The sequence below is a fragment of the Mesoplodon mirus genome (assembly GCF_964341445.2).
Source record: "Mesoplodon mirus genome assembly, chromosome: 4".
NCBI classification, from domain to species: Eukaryota; Metazoa; Chordata; class Mammalia; order Artiodactyla; family Ziphiidae; genus Mesoplodon; species Mesoplodon mirus.
This window is the reverse complement of record NC_138979.1, coordinates 3,138,506-3,159,246: the sequence shown is the minus strand read 5'-3', so window position 1 is coordinate 3,159,246 and position 20,741 is coordinate 3,138,506. Positions and strand designations below refer to the sequence as shown.

Sequence of the window (20,741 nt, the reverse complement as noted above, 5' to 3'; positions counted from 1 at the left end):
GAGGCCACAACAGTGAGAGTCCCGCGTACCGAAAAAAAAAAAAAAATCACTGCCTACTATGCCATTATATGGACACACCATGTAATAGCCACCATTTGAGTGCCGACTGTTTGCTGGGCACTCTTGCACCCTCTTTGTATTTATTCAACACATATTTATGGAGAGCCTGTTATGTACCAGGCACTGTTCTAGGTGCTATGGATACTAGCAGCTATTATCTCAGGCTTCACTTCAGCCTTAAAAATTAGCTACTGTGATTATCCCGATTTTACAGAGGAGAAAACTAAAGTTTACGTAACTTGCCCAAGGTCACAGGATTAGTAAGTAGTGGCACCAGAATCCATAACCAGGCAGCTGGTCTCCAGTGCTTCTGCTTTTACTCCCTCCACTAGCACCCTCCCCAAGCCCCCTCTTTTTTTTTTTTTTTTTTTTGTGGTACGTGGGCCTCTCACTGTTGTGGCCTCTCCCGTTGCGGAGCACAGGCTCCGGATGCACAGGCTCGGCAGCCATGGCTCACGGGCCCAGCCGCTCCGCGGTATATGGGATCCTCCCAGACCGGGGCACGAACCCGTATCCCCTGCATCGGCAGGCAGACTCTCAACCACTGCGCCACCAGGGAGGCCCCCCCAAGCCCCCTCTTGATGGGCAGTCAGACTACATGCAGCTGGCGGCTACTACAAACAAAGCTGCAGTGAACATCTTTTCTCATGTGTCTTTGCGTGCCGTTTCCCCACTTATAAAAAGCACTGAGAAAGGGAAACAGGTGAGCTCATTATCTTACCGGATATCTGTTAGCAGTCCCAGGTCATTACCCAGGTCATTTTAAAAGGTGCCTTTCTCCAAAATTAGGGATTTAAGGAATCAAAAAATACTACGTTCCATTCTTAATATGAAAATCTTGGGTTAAGCCTTTGAAATACTTCCATGCAGGCCCTGCATGTTGGATGCATATTTGCAGATAGGGTAATACCTGGATTACCATCGCCAGCATCCCTGGTGGGAAGTGGAATGTTTTTATTAAAATTTCTCTTGTTTGCGTTTCAGGGAAAAAAATGAAAGCAGATCCACAAGCCAGGTCTGGTTTTAATCAGAGCATAATCTTTATGAGACAACGCAAGGCTGAGAATTTTTTAATCTGATATTTTGAAAGAAAAATCCGTGTTCCAAAATGATACAAACCAATCAGCCTTAGAAGAACGATGGAAAAAAGAAATCTCTTGCATAAAAGAGAAGCAGGAAATTCCAGAGAAATTTCACAGGGAGGAGGGGAAAACCCAAGGTCTGTATCGCTATTTATGGGCTTATTTCTTCATACAGGGTAATAATATGGTTTTGTTGAACAACCAAAATTCGGTTTAGAGGGAATCACAGCATTCTCTCTCCCTGAAGTGAGAACATAACTGAACCTATTACAAACCCACTCTGTGTCCCATGATCCATTGGCCCATTAGATAACTATTTCGTCCTCTTCGGGGACTCTTCCCATTGTGGTCATAGATCCATCTCATATTAGATGATTTAATACCTTAGTAATTTGGAGCGTCTCTGTAGACATTGCTGAAATTTTTATATTTTCATGTACATTCCACTGATTGGGGGCAAAAGTTCTGATTGGCAGGACTTCAGGGTGAGTTGTTGAAATTTATAATCATTTTCATATAATGCTCGGCTAGCGTGGGGATAGTAAAATCTCAATCTTGCAATAAGCTGCAAAACTATTAGTGGATTTCTAGGTCATGTTGTTCAGGGTTAACACTCAGTGGAATATATATTCCATTAAATATGAAAGTGCTCCAAGTACGTTTTATACCAGGTGTGTTAACTTTACTGTTTCCTGGTGTGTCTATAATTTCAAAATTAATCAAGTCTTCTTTTATGTGCGTTTGCATGAATTCTGGCTTTCTTTTGAACAGTCATAATGACTCAAAGATGGAGACTAAAAATTGGCAAGAAAAAGCCAATAAAAGCATAAAGTCCAGAGTTTCAGAGAAATGAGATTTACCAAATGATATACAGTATACTTCCCTCGACCAGAGCTTTCAATGTGATATTTATTCGAAAGTGCCTCATTTAGTGTTTATTTTTGCCAGTTTCATAGCAGGAATCAGATCACGAAGGTTCAATGAGCAAATCAAACACCATTTTAAAATTCATCCTTGGAGCATAGGCGTGTCTCTTCTCTTATTCCATTGTCTTATCTCTTTCCAAAGCAAGGCATTTAAATTTTTATGTGACTAAAATCGTCACATGTCAGAATACCGTAGGACTTAAAACTCCAAATGTTTTGGCTTACACATTTCAATTTCCTAACTCCACTGCAAAAAGAAAAAGAACACTGGATAAATTAAAATAGCTGATGTTTTCCTATCGTTAGTCTCCATTTATTCCTCTTTGCGTACATTATGTGTGTTTACTCGGGTAAATACAATTGCCTTTTCTTCGGTTGCTTAAATCTCTTTGTCTACGAAAAGTAGAAAGAGCTCATCCATTATTTAAGTTACTATTTCTATAACTGAATTAATACATACATCTACCGGAGAAAAGAGGTTGACAGAGTGAAGGTCCGCACAGAGGCTCCGCTTGAAGTCCCACTTGATCTCTGTATGGATACGTAATAGTGAAAGCACGTTGCCAGAAATACCAGGTTTTAGTGCTATGATGATGGCGTAAATGATACTGTAAGAGGAAGAAACCCTCAAATATTTTCAACATTTAAAAGAATGTTCTCCTAGTTTAAAAGATGCCTCTCTTACTCTCTTAATTCTCCAGGGCACAGAGCAGGAAGTCAGAGCTGTTACATTCTGCTTTGCTGAGTGTAGGTCAGGCTGATGTATATCGATTGCCCTGGATTTTTCAGTATAAACACTTGGAGTTGGGCCTCCCTGGTGGCGCAGTGGTTGAGAGTCCGCCTGCCATGCAGGGGATACGGGTTCGTGCCCCGGTCTGGGAGGATCCCATATGCCGCGGAGCGGCTGAGCCCGTGAGCCATGGCCGCTGGGCCTGCGCGTCCGGAGCCTGTGCTCCGCAACGGGAGAGGCCACAACAGTGAGAGGCCCGCATACCGCAAAAAAAAAAAAAAAGAAGAAGAAAAAAAAAAAACTTGGAGTTTGAGCTTTCCTTCAAGTTACCAGTCCAACCTCTCTCTGCCACTACTTGGGTTCCCCCAACTTCAGTTTCCTGGCTGTGACCCCCAGGATTTACACTGGCCCCAGTGGCTGCCTCTGTGAAGGGAGGACGTGAAGTGGAAGAGAATTTCAGGGCAGCCCCGGACAGGAAGTGAGGGGAAAAATGTGAAGTTTGCGGGAAAGTAGGGTCAGGCACTTGCCCCATAGGCCTCCACAGCTGAACCTGCATTCGTGTGTTTGTTTCATAGATGAATTGACGTACTTTAAGAGAAGATGTATTCTCTTCTGAAATATTGCCTTGTACACTGCAGCTCATGGAAGATAGCCCTCTGTAATGGTAAAGTGAAAGCACACACACACCTGAGCTGTTGGCAACGTGTATTTTTAAAACAAATACATGGGGCTTCCCTGGTGGAGCAGTGGTTGAGAGTCTGCCTGACGATGCAGGGGACACGGGTTTGTGCCCTGGTCCGGGAAGATCCCACATGCCGCGGAGCGGCTGGGCCCGTGAGCCATGGCCACTGAGCCTGCGCGTCCGGAGCCTGTGCTCCGCAACAGGAGAGGCCACAACAGTGAGAGGCCGGCGTACTGCAACAAACAAACAAACAAACAAACAAAAACCAACTACATGGTAGGGGGAATGTGGGAAAGAGACAGAGAACAAAAGAACTGATCAGTAACAGGCTTAGAGTCCTGCTTAGAGAGGTTCATTTAAGGAATTGGCCCATGTGATTGTGGAGCTGGGCAAGTACAGCATTTACAGGGCAGCAGTGCGTAGGTGAGGCTGGAGCTCAGGCAGGAGTTAAGTTGCGATCTTGAGTCCAGAACCCACAGGGCAGGCTGGCAGGACTTGTGTGTGGAGTCTGGAGGCAAATTCCTTCTTCTCTCAGAAGCCTCAGTGTCTGCTTCAACTGATCGGATGAGGCTCACCTGCATTATCAAGGGCAATCTCCCTCCAAAGCCAGCCGCTTGCAAGTGTTGATCATATTGACAAAATATCTTCACAGTAACATCTAGACTAATGTTTGACCCAACAACTGAGCCCCATAGCCAGGCTGACACATAAAATTAACCCACGCAGTATTTCCCCCAATTATAAAGGAGGAGACTGGGGCTTGAAGAAGGTAACTCGCTCGAGGTCAGACCATGAGAATATGAAGTAATACTGTGCAACCTCGATGCTTATGCTCTTAGTCACAAACCCTGGCTGCCTGCTTAGATTAATTTCTAAATTAGGGAAGAAGCTCTAAAAGAGAGGCACTTGAACCTGGTAGGTTTTGATTTAAAACAAGGGTTTGAAACACAGGGCAGACAAGATAGAGTAACAAGGACCAGATTTACCCTCTTGCCTGAAATAACTGGAAACAGAGATAACGTATATGAAACAAGAGTTTGAAAGACCCTGGATATCGGGTAGTAAAGGAGAGCGATCCTTGAGAGACGAGAAGCAAACCAGGGTTGGGGGGGCATCCAGTTGTCCCAGCCCTAAAGGAGGGTTTCCAAGCAGTGGGGCAGAGGGGGATACCCAGGCAGAGCCCTGTGATCTCCCTAAGTTGAGGAGACAGCTGAGAGTCTGGGGAGGCCAAGGTGGCTAGAGTTAGTGGGAGAAGAGGGAGCCATGTGGAGAAGGCCTCCAGAAATATCCAGAGGGTCTCCCCTGAGGCTTCAGCTCACAGCCTATCAGTAAGAGTGTGTGAGGAAACTCCCGAGGCTGGGGAAAGAACCACCCAAGAGATAAAAGTAGGTACTCTCCAGAGATAACACAGGGCCAGAGCAAAAGAGGCATAATTCATGGAGATCCAAGTGTTTGGATCTTGGTGGTGAGGCAAAATTAGACCTGGACGACATTCTCTTGGTTCTGCCCAACAAACCTTAAAAGCAAACTTGAAAGGATTGAACCATTTCCAAGTAATTTAACTGTGCTCCGGAGTTCAGAGTTCAAGAATAGTTCGAGGAATACAAAAATAGGTAGCACCCAACAAGGTGAAATTCACAGTGTCTGGCATCCAATCTAGATTGCTAGGCATGCAGAGCAACAGAAAATTTTGACCCATAATCAGAGGAAGAAATAAGCTCATGGAAACTGATACACAGATGACATAGGTGATGGAATTAGTGGACAAAGATATTTAATAGTTATTATATCTGTATTCAGTGTGTTCAAGAAATTGGAGGAAAGATCATGCAGGATTAGCAGAGACATGGAAAATATAAAATACAAACTGAAATTCTATGAAAACTACAATATCTGAGACTAGAAACACACTGGATGGAATCAAAATAGATTAGACATGGCAGAGAAAAAGATTAGTGAATTTGAAGACTTAGCAATAGAAAGTAAATACAGTGAAACATGGAGAGAAAGACTGGAAACAATAAACTATCTGTGCACTCTGGGACAGCTTCCAAGTGGTCTAATACATGTGTACTTGGAGGTCCTAGTCTCGGCAAACTAGGCATTGAAGGGAATTCTACTTGATAAAGGTTATCAAAGGAAAATGTATAGCTAGCCTCCTATGTATTGTGAAGGACCAAACACCTTCCCCTGAAGATTAGAAACAAGACAAGGATGTTCACTCACCACCTGTATTCAGTATCGTACTGGAGGTTCTAACCAGATCCATCGATAAGGCAAGAAAAAGAAAGAAAAGCCATCTTAATTGGAAAAGAAATAAAACCTTTTTTATGCATTGATGACATTATCATCTATATAGAAAATCTTATAGAATCTGCCAAAAAAGCCAAAAGAACCAATAAGTGGCTTTAGGAAGGTTGCAGGATGTAAAATCAATATACAAAGATCTGTTATTTCCAAATACTACTAATGAACAGTTCGCTATTGACATTTTTAAAATTCCATTTACAATAGCATTAAAAAGTGTTATATTCTTAGGGATAAATCTGGCAAAACATGATTAAGGTCTGCACATTTAAAACTATAGAACATTGCTGAGAGAAATGAAAGGCCTAAATAAATGGAGTGATTTACAAGTTTCATGGGTCAGATAACTCAATATACCGAATATGTCAAATTTCCCCCAAGTTAATCTATAGAAAAAAAAAGCATTCCCAATGAGAATCCTTTTTGTATAAACTGACAAGCTGATTCTGAAATTCATTTGGAAATATAAAGAACCTAGGGACATCAAAACAACTTTGAAAAATAGGAGGAAAGCTTTCATACTACGTTACTTTGATATTTATTATAAAACTACAGTAATTAAGATACTGTGGTATTGGCATCAAGATAGATAAGTAGATCAATGGAACAGAATAGAGTAATTAAAATAGTATGATATTGGTGTCAATACAGACAATAAGATCAATAGAAAAAAATGGAGAGTCCAGAAATAGACTCACATTGATAAGGTCAATTTTTTCTTTTGACCTAATCCTTGGGTTTAAAGTTCAGGACTGCAGGTAAGGGGCAGAGTGGCAAGGCCGGTACAAATGGTAACAGTGGCAGGGAACCCAGCTGGCACTGGCAGGAGCCCGTGCCGGGGTGTTGCAATGCCTATGTCTTGCTATGCTGGCTCTCTCTTTCTGGTTTTCTTTCTTTTGGTAGGTGTCCTGTGGAATATACCATAGACAGGTGTCAGCAGTTCTCAATGGTCAACTTCTCTATTATGTCTCTTTACACAGGTGTAAAGATAATTCAGAAGAAAATACAAAGTTTTCAACTAACGCAGATGAAACAGTTGGATATTCTTATGCAAAAAATAATTCCAGTCCAATCCTGGCACTTATACAAAAAGTAAGTCAAAATAGATTGGAGATCTAGCTGTAAAAACTAAAATTACAAAATTTCTAGAAGATACATAGGAGAAAATCTTTGTGGCCTCAGGTTATGTAAAGATTTTTTTACATTCAACGGCAAAAGAATAATACACACACATACAAAATTGATATATTGGAGTGCCTCAAAATTAAGAAATGTTGTTCAAAAGGCACTGTTAAAAAGTGAAAAGATAAGCCAGAGAGTAGAAGAAAATGCTTATAAATCACATATCTGATAAAGAACTGGTATCCACAATATATTAATAACTCCCAAAACTCAGCAATAAGAAAACAAACAACTGTATTTTTTAAATGAGCCAAAGATTTGAACATACAATTCATCAGAGAAGATATACAGACAGCAAATAAACACATGAAAAGATACTCAACATCATTATGCACTATGGAAATGTACATTAAAACCATAGTGAGATACTGTTGTGTGCCTATTTGTAGGTCTATAGTTAAAAAGACTGACCCTGTGAATTGCTGGTTAGGATGCGAGTGAACTAGACCTCTGACACACAATGTAAAATGGCACAAATACCTGGAAAACAGTTTGACAATTTCTTAAATAGTTATAAACATACACTTTCCATAAGATCCAGGCTTTCTCCTTCTGGATATTTATCCAGGTGAAATAAATGCCTATGTCCATACAAAGATGTGTATACAAATATTTATAGCAGACTTGTTTGTAATAGCCTTAATTAATTAACTAATTAATTAAAAGAAAACCAAGAACAATCCAAATGGTTATCATCAGGTGAATGGATACACAAATTGTGGCACATCCATACAATGGAATAGTACTTAGCAATAAAAAAGGAACAAACTGTTGATACATGGAAGGACATGGATAAAGCTCAAAATAATCATTCTGGCGAAGAAGCCAAACAAAAATCAACACAGACTGTATGATTCCATTCATACTGTACTAGAAAATGTAAACTGACCTCTGGGGACAGAAAGCAGGTGGGTGGTTCCCTGGATTGGGAGCAGGGGGTGGGAGAGTGATTGCAAAGGGTCAGGTGGAGAGTTTGGGGGGCTGGGCATGTTGCCCACTTTGTGGGGCGGTTTCGTGGATGCACACATATGTCGGCATTTCAAATTGTACGCGTTTAAAACACACCGTGTACTGTTCGCTCATTATCCCTGAAGCACGTGGTGTTGGCGCTGCGCCTGGAAAAGGCAAGACTGAGGCAGGGAGACCACTCAGGAAGACGCTGAGAATCCAAAGTGTCCTTACACCTAGAACCCGCCTTACAGGAACCAATTTTACATAAATAACTCTAATATAAACATAAGAATTCTGGTCTGTTAGGGGTGAATCCATTTGTAGGAAAATAAGAGCTAGTAATGAGTAAGCAAAGCCTAAGCCAGTACATTTGGGGCTTTGGTGCTCCTTACAAAAGGACCCCTGGTTCCTGCTGCCCTGTCACCCGTCACCCGGGTGCCTTTGTGCAGTGCACAGGCCGCACAGCCATCCACAGCAGTCCTGATCCTATAGACCATGTGGTGTGATAGAAACAGCACTGACCACCAAATCTTGGCTCTGCCATTAACCGTATGGCCTTTGGTGAACCACCTAAAAGTCCTCATACCTGAGCTTCTCATCTTGGATTCTGGCCCTATGGGGCTTGGTTGAGATAAGAACTATGGTTAGGCTTTAAAAACAGGCATATGGGGCTTCCCTGGCGGCACAGTGGTTGAGAGTCCACCTGCCGATGCAGGGGACACAGGTTCGTGCCCCGGTCCGGGAAGATCCCACTTGCCGCAGAGCGGCTGGGCCCGTGAGCCATGGCCGCTGAGGCTGCGCGTCCGGAGCCTGTGCTCCGCAACGGGAGAGGCCACAACAGTGAAAGGACCGCGTACCGCAAAAAAAAAAAAAAAAAAAAAAAACAGGCATGGGCCCCATCAACCTGTTCTGACCAGAGGTGAGGGGAGAAAGGCTGGTCTGGAGTTCAGGTGTTAATATTCCATTAATAATAAAAACATCCCTGGGCTCTTTATTAATCTTTATTAAGATGCACATTAAGCTACTAAACAGGGCTGTCTTGGATCAAACTGTGAGAGACGTGTTCCCACTTCTGTCTCCACTGCTACCTTCTGGGGCCTTTTGTGATGTACAAGCATCCCAGTTCCCCCTGTCACCCCCTCAGTGGCCCAGGGCCCACTGGGAATTCCTTCCCAGAGAGGTTTGCTGCCCTGAATTCCCCAGTCAATCCATTCCTTGCTTCCGTCTTTCCATCCTTTCAGTGGGTAGATCACAGCTCGGAGGAATGAATATTACTAAATGGACTCACGCTCAGGTTGGTATATACGACTAGGGCTATAGCTCTCTTAACCTTAACCTTTCAAGAGACACTTATTTTAAACGAGATGCTCATTTACTCCAAAGAATGACTTTCTAACGGTGGAATTTGATATCAAGTAGCTAGCCCTTTGGGCATGGGATTGAAGGGGTGCCTCTCGAAACAAATCTCCACATTTAGTGCCACCAAATCTCCAAAATGATCTCCAAAATGTTAAGCCGTGTACGCTGCCTTTTCAACAAGATAAGTTTCCTTCTGTATAATCATGTTTATATCTATGTCTATGTATCTGCTACAAACTCTGCACAGGAAATAATGGAGTCAAATATGGATTTTTTTTAATGTAAGAAACTGATACACTGATTGACGGCTGCTGCCGCAGTGTTTCAGGTGCTGCTAGTGGCTGAAGTTCAAGTTGGTAGTTCCAGTAATTTAGCTCCATATACTGGTCAGTGATCTAGAGGATGAAGTGAATGGCAGTGTGAGAGAATTTGCTGAGGACACAAAAGTGTTTAGGTTGGTAAGAGCTGGGAGGGTTGTGAGGATCTTAAGGTGGCTCTAATAAACTGGAGGATGCAACAAACATGAAGACTGATAACGTTTTACAGAGAAGACCAAAAGGTAATAGATATTGAAAGAAATCATTTAAGCTCTACATAATTTAAGCAGTACACACCGAGGGACTTAGAATTTATGTTAGTTTCAAAAGGAAAAGACTTGCTGTAGGAATCAAATTAATAAAAACATTTCAGTAAAGCCATCTAATCTGCAGTGGTCCTGAAAAAAAGGCCAAAAGAGTCTAGGTATGTACTCAGAAAATGCAGGGAAAATACAGGAAAACAGGAGGCAGTTGGGGCTGGATGCCGACCTGACAAGCTCTCTTCTGCTGACTCGGTCCCGATGTGTTCCTCCTATTACCCTCAGCCCCAGAAAATGAACCAAGACCTGTCTAAACCAATAGTCCCCAAAGTATGATCCCCAGACTGGCAGCAGTGGGATGACCTGGCAACTTATTAGAAATACAAATTTAGTAGGCCCCATCCCCAATATACTAAATCAGAAATTTTGGTGGAGGAACACAGCAATCTTTTTTTAGTAAGCCCCCCAGGAGATTCTGATTCATGCTGAAGTTTGAGAACCACTGGTCTAAACCAGTTGTGATAATCCCATTCCCCTTTGCCAATGATTACATTAAGGATAAGAATGAACTCCCTTCAGGTCATTGAGATACAAGTGAAAGTCTGCTGGAGGATTTTAAGAAAGGTATTTCTCTCGGATGAAAAGAGGAAAGACATTGCAGCCTTTGGCCTTAGTTCTGTGAAGATGTGATGTCTGGAGCTTCAGCATCCATCTTGTGGCTACAAGGAGGCATGGCTGAGGACCACAGAGCAAAAAGATCATGTTTCTGTGCCACTGAATTAGCCAACCTTCCCATGACTCGACATCCAGGATGTCTGGCTATGTGAGAAGATAAACCTCACTTTTGGTCAGATATGCTATTCCTTGCATCTGAAAGCATCCCCCCCAAATCACATGCCTTTCTTCTCCACTGTGGTACAGAGGAAGCAAACCTGAAGAGGTAAATGTTCAGAAATAGTGAAAAAAATAAAAAATAAAAACCCAGATCTCAGCCCTCTCACCTGAACACGAGAGAGCTACATTCCCTAACTTTAAAGCAAGTGTATTTTTGAGCCTCTCTGCTCTTATATACTGTATTAATATAACAAAGATTTACTTTTCTCATAGTTATCTGTAAAGCATCTTTAGTAACAGAGCTATGTGCAAACATAAAAAATCCCTCCTGGGGTCAGCATCCCATCCATCCAGTTCAGGGCTGTGTGACTGAAAGATACACTGGGAGGAAAGTTGGAAGGTGTGATCGTTCTTGGTCGCAACCTTGGAAAGTTAAAGTTGCACACAGTACACTTTCATTTCCCCCACCTCCCGTTATGAATGACCATTTATGAATCTGATCAACTCTCAATGTTGTTAGTCCTACTCTGAATTAAGAGGTCATGCAGTGGACGCACACCTCATCCCAAGGACCGCTTTCACGGGAAATAAAATGCCAAGACAGATGTATGGGTGGAAACCTACACTTAGAGGAGGCAAAAGGTATCTCCTGCTGACTGTGTCTTCACACCTTGGCAACGCACGTTCGTGGGTCTGTGAGCAAAGTCACAAGGAATAGGGCAGAGAGTGCCAGGATCAGCCCGATGAACGCATCCTTTTCTGTGCCATCCAGCTTGACCTTTGACAAACTTTTAACAGTGAAGCCCCTCAAGTGACTAACTGCAAACACAGGTGAGATTGTCATCCTGTCCTATGGGTCAGGAAGATTGGGCTTTACAGGACTGACAGCAGGAATTGTTCCAAAATCAACTGTCCTCCTCAGAGAATTCCCTGTCAGCTGTCAAAGAAGGCTGGCTCTGTTGAATTCAGCCCTCGAAGAGTGCAAAGGGGAGAGAAGAGCTCTCAGAGACAAAAAGCAGACCTTGCAGGATTTTACGGCTTAAGACCAACACCTTCCCCTGCCCTCGGAGCCATTAAGGAAGCCAGCAGCATCTGGAGCCCAGATGTTCTGAGCAGATCTCCCTCTGGGCAGAGGCTGGCCTAGTCTGCCCTGGAGCTCAGAGCAGGTCACGAGAGAAAGTAGTCTTGTCCCGGCCAGGAAAGTGGAAGTGCAGCTCCTGGCCACAGTCTTTATCCAGGCTGGAGCCTTGAGTTCAAGGTTTCTCCCATTTCCTACCCTTGGGAGGCAAGGCAATTCCTGTTGCCTGGTGGAGTGAGGATAAATGGGACAGGGGATGGGAAAAGCACTGATTGTGTGGCTTATAAAATCCCCGTGGCAGAAAACACTGTTGTGAACTCACCCAAAGCTATTTCTCAGACTCCTTGGCAGTCAGGTGGGGTCATGTGACTGAGTCTTGGCCAATGGGATGTAGATGGAAGTGACGTGCATCACTTCTGGGCCTGGCCCAGAAAACACACCTGGGCCATGTCACAATCCCACTCCCTGGGCTTCTGGTCACGTGCGTAGGATCCGCAGACAAACTCCCAGCTGATGGGGATGGGGGCCCACTCGATGGAAGGAGCTCACATCCCTGATTAGCTTCACAGAAGCTGATCTGTGGCCACCTGCCTAGCGGTCTCAGATTGTCCTGGAATGCAAAATAAAGCTCTCACTGTGCTAAACCATCTCAGAGTTTGTTGTCCTATCAAGCATTGTTTACCCTACTTAATGCAGGCTCGGAATGTGTCCCAGAGAAAGCAGCTGAGAGGGTGACTGGAACCTGGGGCAGGGGTGGGGAGCCAGGGGTAGCAAATACATTTAGAGAGTGGCTCACAGTGTCCAAGTGGCATGTGGTCTGCCGCTCACTTAATGATCCTCCCTTATCAATGCTTTTATGCTCTGGATGAACCTCTGTGAGGCTGTCTGGGTGCCCCTCACCTCTAGCTGGCTGTCAGGATCTATACAGACAGCTAAGGAGGCATATTAAACAGGCCTCAGGGAGTTCAGGATCTGAAAGAAATTAACCCAGGCAAATCGCCTCCGAGTAAATTTTTCTGTTTTAGAAGACAACATTGGCAAACACAAGCCACACCATCTCTCGAAACCTGTGTGTTCACTGCCCTTGAATGCATCCATGGTGGGTGGTTGACAAGTGTAGGGACAGTTGGTGAATGTACAGCAGGTTAATATCAATTTTCATTGGCTTGGTAATTAACCTGTGAGATTTTTTTCTATATGAGCTCTACAGTGTTCTTATTCCAGAGATGGCAATCGTTTTAGATAAATATTTTCATGCAAAAGATTCTGCCAGATATGTTTTATGCATGAATAACCTGATCTGAACAAATTCATTTCTGATGCTCAGATATTACCTCACATATTTTGGTACTTTTATTGTGGCAAAATATACATAGCATAAATTTACCATTTTACCAATTCTTAAGTGTACAATTCAGTGGCATTCATTACATTCACAGTGTTGTACAGCCATTATCACTGTATATTTCTCAAACTTTCTCATCATCCCAAATAGAACTTCTCAAAACAATTAAGTAATAATTTCCCCTTCCCCCCTTTCTCCAGCCCCTAGTAAACTCTGATCTATTTTCTGTCTCTAAGAATTTTCCTGTTCTAGATATTTCATGTAAGTGGAATCACAAAATATATGTCCTCTTGTGTCTTATGTTACTTAGCGTAATATTTTCAAGGTCTATCCGTGTTGCATCATGCATCAGAACATCATTCCTTTTTACAGCTGCCTAATTTTCCATCGTATACATACACTTTTCTTATCCATTCATTTGTTGATGGACATTGGGTTGCTTCCACCTTTTGGCTATTGTGAGTAATGCTGCTATGAAGATGGGTGTATAAGTATCTTTTCCAGTTCCTACTTTCAATTCTTTGGGGTATATACCTAGGAGTGGAACTGCTGGGTCATACAGTAATTCTACACTTAGCTTTTTGAGAAAATACCAAACTGTTTTCCATAGCAAACCTGTAAGATTTAAAAAACCCAGATTAAAGAAAACATGTAGAAGAAGGCTCTTGTTATGCCATGGGGAATGCCTGCGTGATGAGTGCCAGCTGTGCCTGGAGCCCTCATTAGCACAGAGCACGTACCTCTCGCCCAGCTCTCTCTAGGCAATTGCATTAAAGCCTTCACACCTGAGTGACTCCTCTATACAGAGGTAAATTGCCGAGAAGCTGATAAAGCTGAGCTTCAGAGCCCCTCGCTTGCCCTGACTCCTTCCAAAGCCCTGGGAAGGGCCCTTACCATATGGTAATTTGTTGGTTTTTTTTTTTAATTTGAAAAAGTAAGAGATTTGAAGCAAAATCAGTTAAGACCACTGTCTCTTTTCACTCTAACTCCCCCTTGTATTGGGTGGTGTTGGGATGCCCGTGGGCATCTGGGAGAATGTTGATGATTAATTCTGGAAGCCACTGGAAGAAAAGACTCCCAGATTTTGAGTCAGGTAAGTCTCCAAATAGCTATTGAATGACACTGCAGGGAGCTGGGTTAAGAGCTTAAGATGGTTGAGACCTGTCTCCTGCCCTCCAGGAACTTCCAGACTCAATGGGGATGGGAAACATACATTAACACAATAAAAGTCAGAACTTGCAAAATGCCATAACAGTGTGTGATGGGTCCAAAGCAGGGAGAGATGGCGTTGAAAGCGTCTGTGAGTGGGTCCACTTGGGATGGACCTGGAGGGTCCATTTCCCCCAGCAGAGAGTGGACTAGTGGAAATCAAGGCCCTAAAGTCAGGAGCGCCCAGGCTCTAAAGACATGAAACTGCAAAGGAAATTTGGGACCACCTTTTAGAGCAGGGGTCAGCCAATGTTCTCCATGAAGGGATAAATCGTATTTTAGGCGTTTCAAGCCATGTGATCTCCATCGCGATGACTCAGCTCTGCCATCAGAGCATGGACACAGCTGTAAACAATATGTAAATGACGGGTGTGGCTACGTGCCAATGAAACGTTATTTACACAAACAGGCAGTGGGCCAGGGCACCCAGCTAAGGAAACTGCAGGCTGTGAGAAGCCACTGGAAGTCTGTGAGCAGGAGAATGACGTTGTAACACGACCAGAGGTGTGTATTTGGAAAAGAAATTTGGTTATAGGGTAATCCTTGAATTGGAGGATGTGGAATTGAGTATGGAAATAATTGCTGAGAGGCTTTTAGAGTGTCTGGGGTCAGAGGCTGGCATTGGGGCGTTGAAAACAGGAACTAGAAGTCCAGTTTGATAGGGCAAGGGATCTTATTGGTGTAGAGAGAAATGGAGCGAGAGCTGGATTAAAAACGGGGCCTGGGGGACTGGGATTTAGGGAGTCTGCAGGGAAAGCTTGTGAGCGATGAGGGGCTTTGGGGTTGGATAGGCCCCTGGAGGGTCTCTGCAATCTGGGTGGAGTCGTTGGGCAGCTGGCGCCAGGTGACTGAGACCGCTTCCTGCCGCCCAAGGCCACGTGGGGCACGGCTGCCACGGGCCCCCATGTCACCCCCAAGGCTCCGAGCAGACAGCGCCTGGCACTGCGTGAGTCTGGCCAAGCCTGGGCTCCGGGTGAGCCATGCCCTGGATCTCTGGGCCACTAGACACCTCTGAGGACAGCCAAGGCAGAGCCACTGCCGCCCCGAGCGACCGTGGCTGCTGGGTGGGCGGGCCCGGCTGCTTTCTCATCACACGTGCTCCAGACAAGACAAGGCTGTGTCTCTTGGAAAGCATGTTTGTGGGGTCAGGGTGAGTCCAGAGGAGGTCAGGCCTCGTGGAAATCGCAGCAGCCAGTCAGGTTACAGAATTCCTTAGCATCCCGGGGACTCTGTGTGCGACCCAGAGGCCCGTCAGGCACACATTCTGGAGACTCGAACGCATTTCAAGAGAGCAGGGGATTCTGAAAGAAAAGGTGCCGTTTCACTGCGAATATCTCGTCATTTCTCCCAGGAACGTCGTAATATAATACCCTCCCGGAAAAATCATCTGAAGTTTGGGTTTTTGCCTGGGTCCCATAGCAAACCCTCTCCCCGCTGCTCTGCGTGCTGAGACAATTTAGTTGAAAAGGAGCCGCCTTAGAATTTGCCACATTTATGTTTGACAAAGAGGCAGTTTACTCACTCGCACGCTTTCTTGCTGAGATGTGAGTGTGAGGTTGGCAGATACTGAAAATGCTAGTTTGATACTCTGCGCACTTTCTTGGGAATTTATTTTAGAAGCAGAGTAATAAGAGAGATCTTATGACGCTACCGCTTGGGGTTATTTATTCCCGAGGCAATCAATGAGGAAGTGTTAGAAAATATATTCAGAGTGATTTCAAATCTGATTCCAGTCAAGTGAGTAATCTTTCCATTTTCTTTCCATATGTTATACGATTTCTTAAAAAGATGAAATGGTAAAGAACTAAAAGGCACTCTGGAACTCAGACCCTAAATATGAATATAAGATTGTACATTTTTTCAAGGAATGAAATGGCCTTAATTATGCTGAAACAAATGTTGATAGTGAAACCAAATACTGTTCATTGTATTCATAGGCACAATATTTTATGTTATTTTTAAATTTTATTTTATTGAAATATAGTTGATTTACAATGTTATGTTAATTTCTGCTGTACGGCAGAATGATTATATATATATGCATTCTTTTTTGTATTCTTTTCCATTATGGTTTATCACAGGATGTTGAATATGGTTCCCTGTGCTCTACAGTAGGACCTTGTTGTTTATCCATTCTATATATAGTAGTTTGCATCTACTAACCCCAAACTTCCAGTCCATCCCTCCCCCACCCCCCTCCCCTTTGGCAACCACAAGTCTGTTCTCTATGTCTGTGAGTCTGTTTCTGTTTTGTAGATAAGTTCATTTGTGTCATATTTTAGATTCCACATATAAATGATATCATATGGTATTTCTGTTTCTCTTTCTCTTTCTGACCTGTCAATACTTTGCTTAGTATGATGATCTCTAGGTCCATCCATGTGGCTGGATGTGGTACCACATCTTCTTTATCCGTTCATCTGTCGGTGGACATTTAGGTTGCTTCTGTGTAAATAAACTGTAAATAGAATATTATAAATAGGCTACTGTAAATAGAATAGGCACAATACTGTAAAATACAACTGGTGATTCCAGGCCTTTGGGCAACTCTTGCAGTTTTTTCAAGGTGAAGAGTCAACCAGCTGAGATCCAGTCTCTTCAACTTGGTCCCAGGTAGTCTAGACCAAGTACATCCCCAGTTATTTCAACAGTTGAGTTTCCATTGTACTTACACACCATGGGCTCTGCCTGTACTTGTTGGCAAAAGAGTTAGGAAGTGATTATGAGAAAAGGTTATATGTGGGTCCTTTATGTTTCCTTCCCACTGGGGCCATCAAGGAGGAGAACAGACGAGTGGAGGAGCTTGCCTGGCTAAGTCAGGGAAGGGAAGGGGGGGCGGTTAGTTTGGTCTTCTTTCAGCCCTCTTTCTGTTAAGATCCTCTTCCCGGACCGTGTTAAAGGTTATTTCGACCTTTTGGAGGACCTGATGGAAAGGGCCAGGTGGCTGGAGATTGGATCTAGAGCAGATGCTGTTTTAATATTAGTTCTCCCAATTTGGAGACCCATGGGCCTGTGGATACCTGCCCTTGAAGGCACATCAGGAGCAAAGGTTTGGAAACCCATGGCTGTGTCCCTGTGTCTATAACCAGGTGAATGGGAGCTGGATCTCGTGATCGAGTCAGCTCCTCCCAGCTCTGCTGGGGGCAGGGTGGTCAGCAAAGTTCAGGGTGAACCAGACACAAAGGCAGCTTTGTTTGCTGTTGACCTTGGTGTGGAGAAAAGTAGCTTCCCATCCACTGAGAGCCCTCACCAGCAGGCCTGCTGTGCTGATGCCAAGAGAATAACCCACCGATGACCAGGCAAGGTGTGGCATAGGTGAAGTTGTCTTCCTTTCCCTGCGGGTCCCTTCTGATGCCCTTCCAGATACACTTTTCTTTTTTCTGGGACCCACTGACCGCCTGTTCTTGACCACCCCTTTCCCATCCCCGCCACCAACTTCCTTCAGAGCTTAACCTCAGGCAAGAATCCGCACATCATCGAAAGTCTCGTGGGACATTTTCCACAAGCATCTTTTCCTCTTGGCAGAGTCCTTGGCTCAGATGGTAGAATTAAAGATTTCGTTTCCTGTTTGAGGTTTCAGGCAGCAAACTGGCAGCAGAGGACATATGAGGAACACGTCATATATATGAAATGCCCCAGATGGCAACCCAGGTTTGGCCCCAGTGTATCCACACCCTGCGCACACACACTTGGCAATATTTAGAGACACAAGATCACAAGACAGAAATATGCTGATTCTTAGAAAAGAAATTTGGATGCAAAAATCTAGTTCATCTGTGCAGGTTTTGGTGAATTACATGGTTTGGACCACAGTGCATGACCTTTAGGAACTGAAGGCAAATGGAGATAATCCCCAAGTCACTCTCAACAGAGAGGAGGTATCTGTCTCTCTGGATCACAGATGCCTCCAAACACACTCTGCCTGGTTTTCCTCCAGTTCTGGTTTGGCCTACTTTCCCAGCCCCAGTTGACACAGCTCTTGTGGCTGTAGCCTGAGAAAGGAAGTGACCCTCTGAGATGAGAGGGTTCCCCGGTGACATCCATCCAGCTGGCCACAGTGGGGGCTTGTCTGGGGCCCACACAAGTGGGCTGTCAGAATGTGCCAAGATCAGCAATGATAAGGTCTTTGCACAGAATTCCTTCATCGTGAGGGGCAAAGAGTCTGGACTGAGTGACATATCTGAACCCAGCCCTTGCTTCTAACATCTTTGGTCAGTGGAACCAAACTACACTCAGAATAGTCTGGTTCAAGAGACAAAAGAAGAAATAAAAAGAAGAGGGAAGCCAAGGTCATGGCTGAAAAACTTTGGGTATTTTGCAAATCAGACCAAAGCAGCTATATCAGCTAAAAGGTCAAACATCTTATAGATAAGTTCCAAATGGCTTTGATGCTGGAAAGTGGCTCCTGCCAGAAAGCTCCGCTGGGATCTATGAGCGACCGCTTTTTTTTTATCTATTTAGCCCTGCACACTTCCGGACTTTATCGTTATTCTCTTCTAATTGGTCTTGATGCCAAGCTCAGGGACCTAATGAAATTAGCCAGAGCAACTCTGAAGGGAAGGAAGAAACCCAACGTATGTTTGGCATTTGATGCAATACCTGCCCTCATTGGACACGGAGCTCCGGACCTGGTGTGGCCGGATCTTCCCACAATGGCTCTGTAGCTGGGAGGTGGAAATTCCCATCTGATGCCCACGGGGGCTCCTTGGGCTCCCCCCGAACAGATGGTGGAGGCTTGAATCTAGTGACCTCAGAGAGGTGACTCTCCACCTGCACCTCAAACTGTCTCTACTTGATCAGCTTCAAGAAACACACGACCGTCCTGCCTTTGGAAGGAGAAATATTTGATGGGGCTGGAAGAGTGGGGAAAGGTTTCTGCTCATTTAGGGAGATGGGCTGCGCTTTCTGACATTTATTGTTACGGAGAGCAGGGCAGTGACCCCTCGGGCTGGAGGACCGCCCAGGCTGCTGACACTCCTCAGCTAGTTTTGTTGTCACAGGGACCCCCCACCAACTTGTTCTAGAAGCTGACTGTCCTGACTTGATATTCTCAGTCTCCACACTGGTTCCCTGGACCATTTGTTGTAGCTCGGATTCTCTGTGCCTGCATTTAAAGAAAGAAAGAAAAAAGCCACCTTGCCTTCTGTTAGTGTTCTGCTGTGCAAAACAAGGACTGAGAAAGGTGGAGGAGGTGAAGAGTAGACTTTAACTTTCACAACAGATATTTTTGCATTTATTTTCCCCCAGGGAGGAGAGGAAATGCAAATTGTTCATTTGAGCAATTTCCATCCTTTTGGATGGCCCCTGTCCCCTCGCTGTGAAATGTGCATAGCTCCTCAACCAAATTGTATGGGATCATCTTTCCGAAGGGAGAAAACCTAGTTTGCATACTTCAGATTAGAGGGCTGCGTTAAAGTGTGTGGAAATCAGAGACTCACACCATCCCCAGTCACAACCGACTCAGACCCTTAGGGAGGGTGATGCTTGATGCTTAGCGGTTCTGACACCCCAAAGTGGTGACAGCAGATCTAATGACACTTGTAAAAAAAAAAAAAAATGTGTAGCTCATTACATAATGTTTTGAAATTCTCAGTCTTTCTGAAATTTTCAGATCTTTCTTATGGTGGTATACCAGGGATGAAACTTTCAAAGCCTCCCTCTGCACACAGGCTGTGCTCAGGCCAGCTCCCTCGCTCGTATCAAGAAAGGGGAAGGAATCCGAATTGGGTTTTCTTTTCCTCAGCATGAAACTACCTCTGCGGCCAAACAGCTGGCGCTCGCTTCCTCAGCAAGTTCAGTTTTCCCTGGAACTCCGAGGCCAGCGGAAAACTCCGGAAACTGAAACCATGAAACCTCCAGGGTTCCCAGAGGAAACTGGACCACCCCAAACCTTTCTAAAACGGGTGATCACCGACCCAATTACAAGTCAGGAAAATGGTCTCTGGGGGAATGAGTTTTCTGAGGTCTCAGAACGTTTTCCCTGGACTGAGAACATTTGGACTCAAGCTCTTGGTTTTGCATCTGGAATGGGAAAAATATCTGGTGCCATTCTCTCCTCAGGAGGTCAGAGCAGAGGGGCCCATGACTGGACCTGAGGGCTCCAGGGCAGGCGGCAAGGCAGGGCCCACTCCCCACTCCTGTACCAGCTGCTTACGATGCTCTGTCCCATGACTCTCTCTCTCTGCAGCCACTCCAGCTGGACAGCCACGTCACCAACGTTTACCGCTGGGCTGGCCTTCCAGAAGCTCAATCCCATGGGCTTTTGATGACAGGGATTTTCAGTGTTTAGCTAGTCGAGTTTCACTGTTTTTCTCCAGCGGATAGAAAGCCCTGACTTCCTTTGTTTCTAATTAAAGGCAGCTGGGCAGCGGACGAACTGCTCCTTCATGTTCCCTCCGTGTGGGAGTATGGCCGACGGC

The 20,741-nt window shown here is 44.5% G+C and overlaps 1 protein-coding gene across 17 annotated transcripts in view; it reads left to right on the top strand.

Moving 5' to 3' along the window:
* The window catches only part of ZNF438 (zinc finger protein 438), a 388,718-nt gene that overhangs the window by 106,179 nt on the left and 261,798 nt on the right, over positions 1-20,741 (top strand). For 16 of the 17 annotated variants that reach the window (XM_082619994.1, XM_082619999.1, XM_082620003.1 and 13 more), the window contains 3 exons: positions 1,045-1,279; positions 6,768-6,879; positions 14,732-14,826. The gene's annotated coding sequence lies outside the window, so the exon portion shown is untranslated. The remainder of the gene's footprint in view (positions 1-1,044; positions 1,280-6,767; positions 6,880-14,731; positions 14,827-20,741) is intronic. The other variant, XM_082619983.1, reaches the window with a different exon arrangement.